Here is a 16,035-nt window from a genome sequence, read left to right as displayed (position 1 = left end):
TTGTTAACATTAGACTTGAATACATCCAAGTTGTAGTCCGGAGGGAAGCAGGCAGACGGAACAGAGTTCCACAGGCGTGCAGTTCTAAGAAAGAAGCTTTGTTCATGGAATGCGCGTTTTGATTTAGGCACAGATATAGAGTGGGGGGAATTTGATATTTATGCACGGAAAATTGATATTTATGCACGGAAAATTAAGGCACAGCAAATTGCTCCCGGGGAATTATCTATTCGTGCGACATTTATGCCTGGCAAATTAAGGCACGGCAAATTGCTCCTGGGGATTATCTATTCGTGTGACATTTATGCTCGACAAATTAAGGCACGGCAACTTACTCCTGCAGATTATCTATTTGTGTGATATTTGGGCACGGCAAATTAAAGCACGGCCATTTAAGGCAAGACAAATGGCTCCTGCTCATTTTTTTATGTAGTACATTAAAGCACGACGATATAGGGCACGACAAATCCGGGCACGACAAATTACTCCTGCGGATTCTCTATTTGTGTGATGTCTATGTACGACAAATTAAGGCACGGCAAATTAAGGCACAACAAATGGCTACTACTGATTCTGTATTCGTGTGCCACGAAAAATTTAGGCACGACAAATATGTACCTTGTTATGTCTTAATTTGTCGTACGTAAATAGAAAAACCGTCGACGAGGTGATAACTATACATACGATTTTATAATTAAACGCTGTCCTTAAATTTATAATAAACTAAAATCCAACACCTAATTCTTAATTTTTCTCATTTTGTATGGAATTTTTTCCCGTCAAGGCATGAAACCACTTGCTGTAAGAAACTAAAAAAAAAAAAAAAGATAATTGTCTCAAATATTTTGAATCTTAGCTTGAAGTACTCGATCATCTGAACACAATAAAGAGCCGTGATACGGACGATTATATTTGTTCCAGCTGCATATAAGAGAATAAACGGTTGAAACTCAGCGATCTCGTCCGTCTATAATGCGATGTACTTTGTAGTGAAACTACTCAGCTTTTATCATAATGATAAAAATAAAGTATCTGTTCATGTATAACCATCTGCTGGCTTCGTAATGGTCAAATTTAAATCAAGTTTCTCTTCGGTACTAGTCCCGTACTACCATAGCCCGAGAGGTGTATCGTGGGTTCTATTGTGCTGTGGAGATGTTATTGGGATCTGATGATCATCTCCATCCGTTACAATGAACCAACACAAGAGGAGTACTTGATATAAATAAGTTAAGAATTGCGTATGTATGTGTGTATGTATGTGTTTGTATGTGTATATGTGAGTATTTGTGCGTATGTGTGTATGTGTTTGTGTATGTGTATATGTGTCTGTCTGTATGTATGTGTATGTGTTCTTTATTTTTCCTGGCGATAGGGCATTCTATCGGGTGCCAAACATTCTCTCATTAGTTTAGTTACTCCAACCGAGAGATCTTTTTTAAGATTTTAACCGTCTCTTTAAGTGTTATTGTTTATATTTATTTTGCACTTGGTTCACTGGGTATATTTGCCAGATAGTTTTTGAAATTCTTTTTCATTAGCCCGCTTGCTCCGATAATGACTGGAATGATTGATATCTTCTTACGATTCTAGTTTCTTATCATGTTGTACATAAGTCCTTGATCTTTTGTTATTTTCTCCCCCCCCTCTCTCTCTCTCTCTCTCTCTCTCTACTGGCAGGATCATGCTCTCCTGGGAAGGCGATTTGTTTATCGCAGTGGAGGGGAGTATTTAGTATTCTCCCACTGCAAGAACTATTACGTCAGGGTCGGAAAGTGGGATTTAGAAGTCGGTGTCTCCGAGAAGTAGAACTCTGCCCTGCAAAAAGTGGCTGGGTAGTTTCGTTAGCATTCCTCAGTAAGGGCGTCTCAAGCTAGTAGTAAAAAATAACCCCTTTCCCTAAGAGGGAAAGCATGACTTTGGAATGTGGACCTCCTAGAACTACACAGAAACAGCATTACACTGCAATGAACAAAGATAAGATCGTTACAGAAATGGTTTAATCTTTGTTTGTTTTGGAAGCGGAGGGTGGGAAACAGTTAAATAACCGCGTAAATTCAGGGCTTATTATTTTTTTTTTGATAATGTATCCCCATTTATTAAGGCCAAAAGCTAACCGAGATTAGGAGTTGAGGTATATCAGTTATCAGTTAAATGATGCACAATGTTATTATAAAAATAAAAATGATAAACTAAATGTACGAAATTTAGCTGTATTCAAGATTGATTTCCGGTGTCTGATCCGCAGACGGGGCTATGGTTACAAGAAGTGTATGACCCCTTTTTAATAATAGTTATCTTTCTCTCAAATAACGGTAAAGCACCTCCTTTCCCCATCTTAAGAATGACTTTGCTATCCGCTTGACCATGTTAAATTTTCCATGCAGAAACCGGAAGTCAAAACGAGTAGACACTTTTGATTATAACGCAGCCATTTAATTCCTAATGAAAACTGTTTTTGGCGAATGTCGGCAATGATGGAGTATTTAGATTAACTAAAATCGTTTGCTTCCTTGCAAAACCGGAACTAGTTTTGATAAGTAAAACTTCTTCATCGCCCAAGTATCTGTTGACATTAGGTTTGAAGACAACGACATTGTAGCTTGCAAGGAAGCAGTTCCGTGCTTAATTGTTCTACTCGTAGGATTTTTTTTGTAGTTTATCCAATAGAATTGTCGGTTCCTGTATACTTTACCGGATGTGATACCCCTCATCGGTAAGAATGATGAGTTAATGTCAAAAATAGAGCTCATCTCTTTACCTAAATTCTGGGAGGTAACAGTGGTTGAGTGGTTAACGACTCAACCTAACAACCTACGTGTCTCAAGTTCGAGTATAGTTCGTTTCACAGAAACTCACTTTCATTTGGGACGTTGGCAACCTTCACGTGGTCAATCCCGTGAGTATTCGATGTCTTTCTAGAAAGAATCATGACTAGGAAAATATCAGGGAAACCTATGCCAACAACAGAATCTTCGAATTCACACGATGATAATGATGAGTTGCATTCTAGCTATTTTCCTCCTAATGTTGGAGAGATGTATGTTTTGGTTTCAATTTAAGCTAGTGGCACTCAAGTTATTAATATTATATATATTATTTAAGCCTTGGTCTCAATACCATATATTAGGTTTAATAAAATAAGTGTTATGGTGTTAAATGGTAATAAAACGAAAGAAACACAGGATTTTTCGAAACAAACACGTACTCACATATATTACAGGTAAGGCGGGTTGAGCAATACCATTCCACCACTGTTGGGAGTTTGCACACGACCGCCTTGGACGCGTACCAATCTCTGACTCCCGGCACCAGTACTCGTTACCGGAAGTGACGTCACGAGAGGAAGTGATGTCATGAGATAGTCCATTAATCCCATGGAGGGACGTCCCCAACATTAATCGACACAGAATTACCTCTTTAATACTAAATACGTAATCTGTTTGAATTAAAATATCATGTTTCACCTCGTATCTTACGACCAGGCAACGTCGAGCAGCCTGCTAATATATATATAAACTTTGCAAGGATGAGATATAGGTAAAATATTTTCGCTTGTTTTGTTTTCCTTATAAGGGAGATGGTTCCCATAATGCTTTTTTTATTCATTACGTCTGACGAAAAGCTGTTCTTGTGAAAATTTTCAAACGGCATAATATTTGAATTTGTTCGAATAGTCTTGAAACAATTGTAATTAACGATGAAATACACTATTCGTTGCTATCAAACCATTCTTTTAAATCTTGATTTTTGTTAAAACAATATATGAAATCTTATTGGTATATGAACAATTACTGAATTTACAATTATATAAACCCAGTAAAATTCGGAATAATATAAACAAGACTATATATATATATATATATATATATATATATATATATATATATATATATATCTGTGTGTGTATTTTTTTTTACACAATGATCACCACTTATCAAGGCCCGGAAGCCACTCAGGGATAAGAGTTATCGCAAGTACATTACGTTAGTATGGAAATTTGATGAAGTGTTTACTTAAGGGGGCGGTTCATTAGGAATTTGTTAACGTTGGACTTGAAGACATCCAAGTTGTAGTCCGGTGGGAAGCAGGCAGACGGAACAGAGTTTGTTCGAATAGTCTTGAAACAATTTTAACTAACGATGAAATACACTATTTGTTGCAATCAACCCATTCTTTGAAGTCTTGATTTTTTGTTAAAACAATATATGAATGCTCATTTATGAGATATGCCACTCATCATTATCATCGTGTTTGTGGGTGTTTGTGTGTGTGTGACGTAACACATTAAGTCACATGGATGAAGTATCAATCAAGTGCTTAAGAAAACGAGCAAGTGAACTCTGAGCAATAGTTTCTATTTTCTTATTTCAGCTGTACTAATCGCCCCCGGAGATATAATATGGAACAGAAGTGACGTCAGAGAACAGACTATTAAAAAACAACAACAACAACAACAAAAAAACACAAAGAATGAGAGGCGACTGTTTCCGACTCGTGCGGCATGCAACGTTTTTCGTTGCTTGTCTGAAATCGTACTGCCCATCGCTATTTACGCCGCTATCAAGAATTGGCTTCTTATTCCCCGTTTAATTCTCTTTAAAAGGAAGATAGTTTATGTAAACGGTCCCCCATCTGACCTCGTTTAAGTATGTGGGCTATTATCAGGCCTACGACATTATCATGCTCAAAATGTACTTTAAGGGCGTGAATACACCATATACTTTAAATTGCCAGTTTTGTTGCTAGGTATTTATCAGATCGTAAAATGAAAGAATCTCTCTCGCCTAAAAATAAAAAAATATGACTTTTTTTTTTTTTTTTTTTTTTTTTTTTTAGAGAAGTTTGAAATTTTAATATTTCGGGATTTTATCAATTATATAAAAAGAACATTGTGTGTGCGTGTGCGTGTGTCTGTGTGAGTGTGCCTGTCTGGGTTCGTTCCCTGTGCACTCGAAAACGACTGGATTGATTTTTATGAAATTTCACACGAAAGTACTTTATGTGCCTAACAGCGTTCTTCAATATGTTTTGTATTGGAATGTCTTTGATAAATAGCGATAATCGAAATAATCCGATGAAAGGATAAACAGGCGACTTTGATCAAAGTTAACACCTCACACAGCCTAACATAACAAGTGCATTTGAGAAGTTTGGTGACCACACAAACCGAAAGGCCCAGCATATAAAATCAACAGTAGCTTCTTTGATATGAAAGAGGCGCGTCCGAAATGAATGTTTTTGTTTAGAGCTCAACTTAACTAAAATACTTGACTTTTGCATTTTATACTTTAATTGAAGGGGTTGTGTAGATTACAGTGTATTGTGAACTAAGTCATTGCATGTGAAGCTTTCTCGGTTTGATTGAAAAATGATCGATTTCACCGGTTTCGATGACAATAAAAATATGGGAATGTGAAACATTCGTTGATCGTCATTCAATCACGGGCAACGCCGGGATTCCTTGCTAGTTTTATACTGAAAATATTATTACGAATTACTTATTCTATTTCTTGCCTCGTCTCAAACTCGATTTTGTTGACCCCCCCCTAAATTTTGAAGATTACAAAAAATAATGTGCTCTGTTACTTCCCCTATTGCCTAGAATACATATTCCATAAACTACAATTATATAAAAGAAACTTTGTGTGTGAGTTCGTTCCCTATGGATTCCGAAACGGCTTCCTCGAGTCTTTAAAAAATTCTCAGTAATGTGCTTTATGTGCCTGAGAGTGTTCTTAGATAGGTTGTTTCGGCATGTCTTCGATAAATATCAATAATAGATATTGACAAAATCTGATGCAGAAAAGGAACATACAATTTTGCCCAAAGTTAAATCTTCTACAGCATAATATCAAAAATGCATTTGGGAAGTTTTATTACCACACAAGTGGAAAGGCCAGGCATATAAAATCAGCAACAAAGTCGCATTTGAAATGAATGTTTATGCTTAGAGCACAATTAAACCTTGATACTTGACTTTTGCATATGAAACTTTAATTCAAGCCATTATATAAAAATGAGTGTATAATATCAATAGTAGATTCTCTACAGTGCAATGTAAACTACAATGTATCGTAAATGATGTAACTGCGGGGAGGCATATGACCTATCTCCCCAGTGCACCGCTTAATAATTTACGCGGCGGGTCTTCAACGAGAGCAATCAATTCATCGATTTGATTTAAAAAATAGGCGACCGAGTTCGATGACAATAAAATACTTGAGGGTGAAACATTCGTTAATCCTCACTCAATCCCAGGCAACGTCGGGTCTCCCTGCTCGCTCATAATAAAGTCATTAGTTTGGGATTTTACGGCGCATTTATTATTAACACTATATGTTATTTATCAACTTCTTGAAATTATATACTGAATTGATTTTTAGGCGAAATTTTGCAAATGTTTTTTAATAAACTACTTGTTAACGTTGCGTTTTTTATAGGCAACTGCAAAACAGCAAATGCAACTAATAGAGTGAAACAAAATCGTTTTATTTCATTAATTAGTGCATAGTCTTGAGTTTTATAACAGAGGTGCTGAGGCTCGGTGCAGCAGCAAACGCATAAAATATGCAAATGACCAAGCTGGCTGCGTGGAGTGACGTCACAGCAGAAACAAAAGGACATTTAGCCGATGAAGCAAGAGTGCTCGGAGCAGTGGTGCTCGTGTTACAGAATGGATTGATAGATAGATAGATAGAGAGAGAGAGAGAGAGGTGAGTAAACGTGGAGTGTAGACACGTTTACCAGAACCGAGGGTCAGCTGACCAGATTACGTATGAGTGACGTGGTCAGGTTGGCTAGATCTGTGAGACTGGATTTGGACTTTGAAGAAGACGGACGGCTTAATAGCTGTTCCCTCCCCTTCACTGGGGGTGGGGGACGCTGACGTGTTCAAAGCAAGGAATCTCCTTTCATTCTAATAATAATCATTCCATGACAACAAATACAATTAGGGTCCTCCCCTTTTATGTTATACACCAAACGTCAATTTGGTGCCCCCTCTATGATAACCCTAGTGAGAACTTCAATGATAAGACTATGTAACATTCGGAAAAGTGGTGTTTGAGACGCGACGAGAGAAGCACGTGTTTGTAACACGTGGATGACATTATAGTAGAGAGGAAAAGTCACACCACATCGACGGAGAAGAGAAATGAACTGTTTAAATATTTAGAAAAAAAACTGCGTTATTGGAGATACTAGTTATAAATGCGTTTGTTAAATGAGAAAGTGAGTCCAGTTTTTTTTTTTTTTTTCTGTTTTCTGTTTCTTATGTTTCCTTGCGACGGAGTCTCCAACGTGTTGGGCTGGTTATAAAAGAACGACACCGTCAATAAAAAAAGCATAAAACATACAATGTAACGCAAAGTTGCATTACCTTTTGATTCTATTATCGAAAACAATGCTTCATTACATGGAGAAGTTATCGCACCACAAGCAGAAACACGTGTCTCCTTAAACAATTTGCAAATTCTAAAATTCATTCGACTTATAGGAAAATAAATAAAATTTATACTGGTTTTATATTTTCCTTTTTAAATTATTGCAGTACGAGAAGGAGATCAATTGTTAAAATAAAATCATATTAAATCCCTTTTTTATTTATTATTATTTGTTTTATTTTATTTCATTGTTTTACGCATGTTCACCCCTTACAAGGCATGTCGCCACTTGGACGTAAGGGTCTACTATTTGAAACCATGTCTAGGAAAGATTAACAAGATATTTGTTTATGTTACATTTAAACTTCTGCATATCAAAACCCTAAAGATGATGGATTTTTGAACTGTGCGTTTCAGGTGAAAAAAAAAAATGTCTGCCTCTATATATAATACCACAAATTATTCACCGACCCGCTCTATAGCCAATTGGCAACGTCTCTTCAATAGGTTGCCGACACCGGATTTATCAGAACTGTTATGAAAGATCCCAACATCTGCACGATTTTCTCTTAACAAACGTTGCAGTTTTAACTTTAAGGACATATACACAAGCGATTACGGGTGAATAAAAGCAACCGTTTATGTTAGAGTTGATGTCATCTGATGTATATATAGAAACAGTACGTATAAAATATGTACATTGAATGAAATTACTTAGCGTGAATATCTGCAAATGTGTAATGACACTTAAATGCAGATGAGTGAACATTCCGTTAAGGTGAGTAACGGTTGTAAAGAGGATATAAATATAAAGGTGTTGATCATATCCAAAAATGAAATGGAAAGTGGTCTTGTCTAGTCAGACGGTAACTATGGGCCAATACAAGCGATAACGTCGTCTTAGATTTGGTGTAATATATATAATAAAGTCTAATGTGTATCTTTAAAATAACAGAAAGATTAATGTGTTATATTATAAATATAAGGATAGATAGATAGATAGATAGATAGATAGATAGATGCATTGAGACAGAAAGACTTAAAAACATACGCACTTAAATCAGAACAGCAGGGGCATTTATTTGATATATATATACATACATACATATATATGCGTGTGTGTATATGTGTGTACGTATGTATGTATATATATGCGTGTGTGTATATGTATGTACGTATGTATATATATATATATATATATATATGTATGTGTGTGTGTGTGTGTGTGTGTGTGTGTGTGTGTGTGTGTGTGTGTGTGTGTATTTGTTTTTGTTTTTTGTTTTGCAATATTCTTGAATGAATTCAATTATATATACGGAACTGAATTTTTACCTAAGCGCGAGCTGGGAATAATTTTCCTTTGACCAATTTTGGTACCCCCAAATGGGGAGCGGCATATGCATTATTTTAAAAATATAATTATCCACTGACACATATATCTTCCTCTATGACTCATCAGATTCAGCCACTCTGATTGTGTCGTAGACGAAGAAACATGTGTCAGTGGATAATTATATTTTTAAAATAATATACATACATATATATAAATATGCATTCCTTATGCATATTTATATATATGTATGTATATATTATTTTAAAAATATAATTATCCACTGACACATGTTTCTTCGTCTACGACACAATCAGAGTGGCTGAATCTGATGAGTCATAGAGGAAGATATATGTGTCAGTGGATAATTTAATTATTATAGTAAAAAAAAATAATTATATATATATATATATGCATAAAAAATAATTATATATATATATATATATATGCATAAGCGAGGAATTTAGAAAATATAAACAGCTGATATATCCAAAGGAGTTCGAATTAAATTATGAACATAGAGGAACACAAGCTACATTTTTCGATTTAGATATAAAAATAGAGGATGGAATTTTTGTCTATAAAATACTAGCAGTTCAGCTCGGCGTTGCCCGGGTGTTTTTAGGTGTATGTTGAGTAAAAAAAAAGGGGGTCAATTTTTAAAACTTTGACCCCTATTGTAACCCTTAACATTTTGGGCTCAAATCAAGTTATTAAGTTAAATCCATGTCCAAGGATCCTATATCTAAAATGTCAAGTCTTTGGACACAAAATAGTCGGAGGAGTTCGGTAGAGTTCTCAAAGGTCAAATTGTTGAACTTTGACCCCTTAACAGCCAAATTTCTGGCCGAAAACGGATCACAACGATTTCCCCAAATCTTAGTACCCTGTATATCAAATTTCGAGTTTGTAGACTAAAAATTGACAGAGTTATTGCGTATGAAAATGTACACAGACACACACACAGACACACAGACACGTTCACTTTTATAGATATACTAGCATGGGTGCGCGGTGTTGCCCCGGCATTTGGAGGTGGATGTTGAGCAAAGAAACCGGTCAATTTTTTTAACTTTGACCCCTATTATGACTCCTTAACACTTATTGTTTTTTGCTCCGATTAAGTTATTTAGTTAGATCCATGCCCTAGGAACCTATATCTATAATCTAAGTGTTTAGACCCAAAATTGGCAGAGGAGTTGGATAGAGTTCTGAAAGGTCAATCGTTAAACTTTGACCCCTTCATAGCCAAATTTCTGGCGGAAAACGGATTACAAAGATTTTCCCAAATCTCAGTACTCTGTATATCAAATTTCGAGTCTGTAGACTAAAAATTGACAGAGTTATTGCATAGGGAAATATACACAGACACACATACAGAGGCAGACAGACACGTTCACTTTTGGATTTGTCTGTTGAGAAAAAAAAAGTCATTTTTTTTTAACTTTGACCACTATTATGACCCCTTAAAATTTATTGTTTGGGGCTAAAATCAAATGATTAAGTTAAATCCATGTCCAAGGATCATATATCTAAAATTTCAAGTTTTTAGACGCTAAATTGTCGGAGGAGTTTGGTAGAGTTCTCAAAGGTCTAATCGTTGACTTTGACCCCTTAACAGCCAAATTTCTGGCCGAACCCCGATCACATAGATTTTCCCAAGTCAATTTTTACTCTACAGACTCGAAATTTTATATAAAGGGTACTGAGATTTGGGTAAATCTGTGTAATTCGTTTTCGGCCAATAATTGGGCTATTTAGGGATCAAAGTTAACGATTTGACTTTGAGAACTCAACCAAACTCCTCCGACAATTTTGGATCTAAACACTTCAAATTTTAACTATGGGTTCCTTGGACGTGGATCTAACTTAATAACTTGATTTGAGCCCAAAACAATAAATGTTAAGGGGTCATAATAAGAGTACACATTTTAAAAAAATTGGCTGTTTTTTTTTTTTGTTTTGTTTTTTGGCTCACATACATCTCCAAATACCCGGGCAACGCCGGGTTGAAATGCTAGTATATCTATAAAAGTGAACGTTTCTGTGTGTGTCTCTGTGTGTCTGTGTTCCTGTGTACATTTTCCTGCGCAATAACTCTGTCAATTTTAAGTCTACAGACTCGAAATTTGATATACAGGGTACTGAAATTTGGGAAAATCGTTGTGATCGGTTTTCGGCCAGTAATTTGGCTGTTAAAGGTCAAAGTTAAACGATTTTGCCTTTGAGAACTCTGCCAAACTCCTCCGCCAATTTTGGATACAAACACTTGAAATTTTAGATATAGGTTTCTTGGACATAGATCTTAGTTACTTTATTTGAGCCCAAAACAATAAATGTTAATGGGTCATAATAGGGGTCAAAGTTAAAAACATCGACCACTTTTTATGTTTTGCTCAACATACACCTCCAAACTCCCGCGCAACGCAATGCTAGTAATTAAATAAAAATGTAAATATATAAAGTAGGAAGTGATAAATAATATAATGGATTAATCCTAATCATATAAATACAGCAGACTGGTAAATTAAAACGATATATCCATTTTGAATTTGGAGACAGCGACGAATCTCACACGTAAGACATACATGTTTTGATAGCATGAATAGGTTAGCAAAATTGGGGTTTGTATTACTGTACACATAGATTCGAAAAAGTTGTCAAAAAAACAAATATATAACAAATAAATGTTATCAAAGGCAAGATAAGTTACTTTTCTACCAAACTGGATATATTTTTTGTGTTTTTATTCAATGTAACATATTTATTCAGCTCGAAAAACATGCAGTGTTTACCGATGTATTGGACAATTATAAATGGCGGCTAACTCTCTCTTAAACACGGTAAGTTCGAGAAAAGGTGTTATAAATAATAAACTAGACAAAATACTGTTAGAAATTAGCTCAATATATATTACCGTGGCATAGGTTGACATATAATCGGTGTTTTTTTAATAGTATTTTGTCTAGTTTATTATTTATAACACCTTTTCTCGAACTTACCGTGTGTAAGAGAGAGTCGGCAGCCATTTTGAATTGTCCAATGCATCGGTAAACACTGCATGTTTTTCGAGCTCAATAAATATGTTACATTGAATAAAAACACAAAAAATATATCCAGTTTGGTAGAAAAGTAACTTATCTTGCCTTTGATAACATTTATTTGTTATATATTTGTTTTTTTGACAACTTTTTCGAATCTATGTGTACAGTAATACAAACCCCAAAATTGATCTTGAGCAGGAAACTAGATCCAATATCTGGAAAAAAAATTTTTTTTCTTGTGATAAAGGGAGGCGTTGTTTGCTCAACGCTGCTGGAAGACATGATTTAATATACTGATTTGTTTTAAATTCCAAAACAGTAGACAAATGATCATTCCTTAAATAACATTAGACTTACTGTGAATTAAAGAAACCAAATTTATGCAGCGATTGCAGGGGATTAAATGACTGACTGACTAAATAGTTTTCTAACAAATGATAAAAACAAATATAAAAATATTTTTTACATAGTTTTTAAGGTTTAATAGTTTCCAAGATCACACACACACACACACACACACACACACACCCACACACACATATATATATATATATATATATATATATATGAATATATCTATATATCTATATACATAGATATATACACACAGATATATATATATATGAATATATCTATATATATATATAGATATAGATATAGATATATATGAATATATCTATATATATAGATATATATAGATATATGTATATATATACACACAGATATATATATATATATATGAATATATATATGTCTATATATATATAGATATATAGATTATATATATATATATATATATATATACATATATATAATTCATTTTGTGTGTAAGTGAGAGTTCCTTCCTCATACGTTCCAAAATGGCTGAGTTTATCTGTTGCAAATTTCACACAACGATAATTTATATGTCTGGTAGTGTTCTTAGATATGTTTTTTACAGAAATTTATCTGATAAGTATCGATAATCGAAAAATTCCGATCCTAAAAATAGTTGGGTTTTTTTCTTGTAGATAAAAAAGAAGAATTTTTCCATGGGAAATTTTATTCGTTATACTGGCAAGAGAGATAATAAAATCTTTGCAAATAATTTGTTGTTAAAAATACAAAATTGAGGACATCTGAAGAGATAGCTCGGCGGTAAAGCAGTTGACTACAAATCAAATGATACGCCTGATTGTAGCTAACTATTTAATTTTTATTTTTTCTCATTAATAAGTTACGTTTACGATAACAGAATTGAAAATCGCCACAAATCGTTTCTTCGTTTGCATATTTTAAAACTTAACATTTTTCCAGGGTTCATCGTCGAGCCAAAATATCAGCTGACGTGTTACTGTAAACAAACACAAGCGGCATGTGATGAACGACATTATCATTATTATTTTGTATTTGTAGCGAATAAGTCCAGCGGGCAAATTTATATTTGTAATATATAATATGTAAGAGAGGACTGATTCTATAATAATACATACGCAATCCGCATAAATTAAAATATTATGTTTAAGCCTAGTGTACGACCAATCATTGCCTGGTCGTACAAACTGTCATATGATGGACTCTCCCGTCGATTTCGACGTATGAGGTTTAGACAACCCATATTTCTAAAACTCATTTATGCTTTTGCCTCTGATGACTTTTTAGTCCAGCAAGGGACTTGCAGACAAGGCCACAAATAGAACATGAATGTGGATTTAATGCTGCAGATATTGGTTCAGCTGGTAGTCGTTTTGCTCTTACTGTTTTCTTTCATTTGCCTTAAGCTTTCAGATTGAAACCTCTGGAGACCTTCAAAACACCTTGATCATCCTTTTCGCTCATTCACCTCATCTTCAAGACTCCTGTATGGTATGTTCACTGCAGACAAGTTACTCTTCAACTTGTCCTTGTATCTAAGCCAAGGACGTCCGACAATTCTTTTACCACCCTCAAATTGACTGTACATTGCAATTTTTGGAATTCTGTCATCGGGCATCCTCAATACATGACCAGCCCACCGCAATTGCGATTGAATAAGGAATAATTCAATGCCAGATATTTTGCATTTTGTGAATAATTCGGCATTTGATACCTTGTCGCGGAGGCTAAGACCACATATGGAGCGTAGACAGCTTTTGTGGAAAACGTCCAGCTGATTAATGTGATGTCTGTATGGAGTCCATGACTCAGATCCATAAAGAAGAATGGAAAAAACAACAGCACGGTAGACAAGGATTTTTGTGTCTAGTCGAATACCCCTTTCGTTCCACAAGCGATGGCGGAGATTTTCAAAGGCAAAAAGTGACCTTAGCAATCCTGTTAACAATTTCATCATCAAGAGAACCGCCCTGGTTCACCTTGCTACCAAGGTAAGGATAGGACTTGACATAATTGATATCATGACCGTCGACTTTCAGCTTGGGCGCAGGAAATCTATACTCTGGTGGATTTTGCTTTACGCCTTCAACTTGTTTTGGGGTAGGGTATGGCTGATGCACTACCTCAATCTTCCTTATGCTAATTGTCAGGCCAAAGGCCTTGCACGCGGCTGAAAATCGATCAAGAAGAACCTGGGCTTCCTCAAAGGACGTGGCTACCAGTGCGGCATCATCAGCGAAGAGTAAGTCGCGAATAATTTCGGTGCGAAGAAGAGTCTTGGTTTAAACCGTTGATGGTTAAATAAGCCACCGGATGACCGAAATTGAAACTTGACATCAGTGTCCAAATCATCAAATGCATGTTTCAGCATTAGTGAAAAGAAGAGCGCAAAGAGGACCGGAGCCATTACACATCCCTGTTTGGTCCCATTCCTAACATCAAATGGATCAGACATCATACCATCTGAGACAACACTGGCCTTCATCCCCTCGTGAAAGGAAATGATCACGTTCAGCATGTTTTCTGGAATACCAAGCCTTCTTAAAACTTGCCAAAGAGCATCGCGATTCACAGTGTCGAAGGCCTTCGTCAGGTCAACAAACACCATATACAATTCCTGATTTTTCTCACGGACCTTTTCTGCCACCTGGCGTAAGGAAAATATCATGTCAATGGTGCCGCGACCCGACCGAAACCCACACTGTGACTCTGGATACACCTTATCAACGAGACGATTTATGATTCGGTTTAGAATGAGCCTAGTCAGAATCTTTCCTGCAATTGAAAGCAGAGATATTCCCCGATGGTTGTCACAGACATTCTTGACTCCCTTATTTTTGTAGAGATGTTTGATGCAGGCATCTTTGTAGTCCTGTGGAACTCGGCCGGCTTTCCATATCTTTACAAAGAGAGCATGGAGCTTTTTTACCAAAACATGCCCACCATGCTTGTACACTTCAGGCGGAATTGGATCCTTTGGTGATGGGGACTTGCCAGAAGCAATTTGTTTTATATCAAAGGCACGTTAAATGGCTTGAACGATTTCACCAAAAACGCTTGAGACGTATCTTGAACATTAAGTGGCAAGCACATATACCCGATACTGAGGTTCTTGTGAGAGGATGTTGTTCTAGTTTTGAAAACTTTGTAATCAGATCTCACATGCGTTTGGTGGGCCACGTGGTTCGAATAAAATATTGTAGGCTGCTAAAACAGGGGCTGTACAAAGAACTATTTGAAAGTCTTACAAATCTATATCGACAAGTGACAAGAACTTACTCTATAAAGGCCGAACTAGCGAAAGATTTGTACGCGAAAGTTGTGATGCTCTAGATCAAAGAAAACAGGCCCACAACAATCTGAGGCGAGAGCTTCGCAAAGGTTAAATTGATTATCTTAACCATGACACACAGAGTTGGAAATGCCACACTTGTGAACGAGTGCTTTTTTTCAATACTGGATACGTCAACCACCTTAAGTCACATAAAACTCCTGTTTAGGTCAACTTTGTATCTATTAGTCCGAACCAAACGATCTGTTTAATATACAGCAAAGTCTGCAAGTCTACTGCTTGTGTGAGAAGATATGTGATTGTTCACATGAATAGGCTTCAATTTCCAGAGGAAGTCAACTCGTTGAAAATTGCTTAATTTGTATGTTACATCTGCTTCAAGATGTGCAAATCTGTGGCTAGACTGCAGAGTCATCTAAGATTATACGGACGACGAGATTGTAAAAGTCAATGTAACTGCGATCATCTGGAAAGATGCAGCAATCATAATATATATATATATATATATATATATATGTGTGTGTGTGTATCTATATCTATCTATCTATCTATCTATCTATGTGTGTCTCTCTCCCTCTCCGTCTCTCTCTCCCTCTCTCTCTCTCTCTATATATATATATATATAGAGAG

This window comes from Euprymna scolopes, chromosome 26, assembly GCF_053919585.1.
Source record: "Euprymna scolopes isolate OS-2025 chromosome 26, ASM5391958v1, whole genome shotgun sequence".
Lineage (NCBI taxonomy): Eukaryota > Metazoa > Mollusca > Cephalopoda > Sepiida > Sepiolidae > Euprymna > Euprymna scolopes.
Note: the sequence above shows the minus strand (reverse complement) of the source record.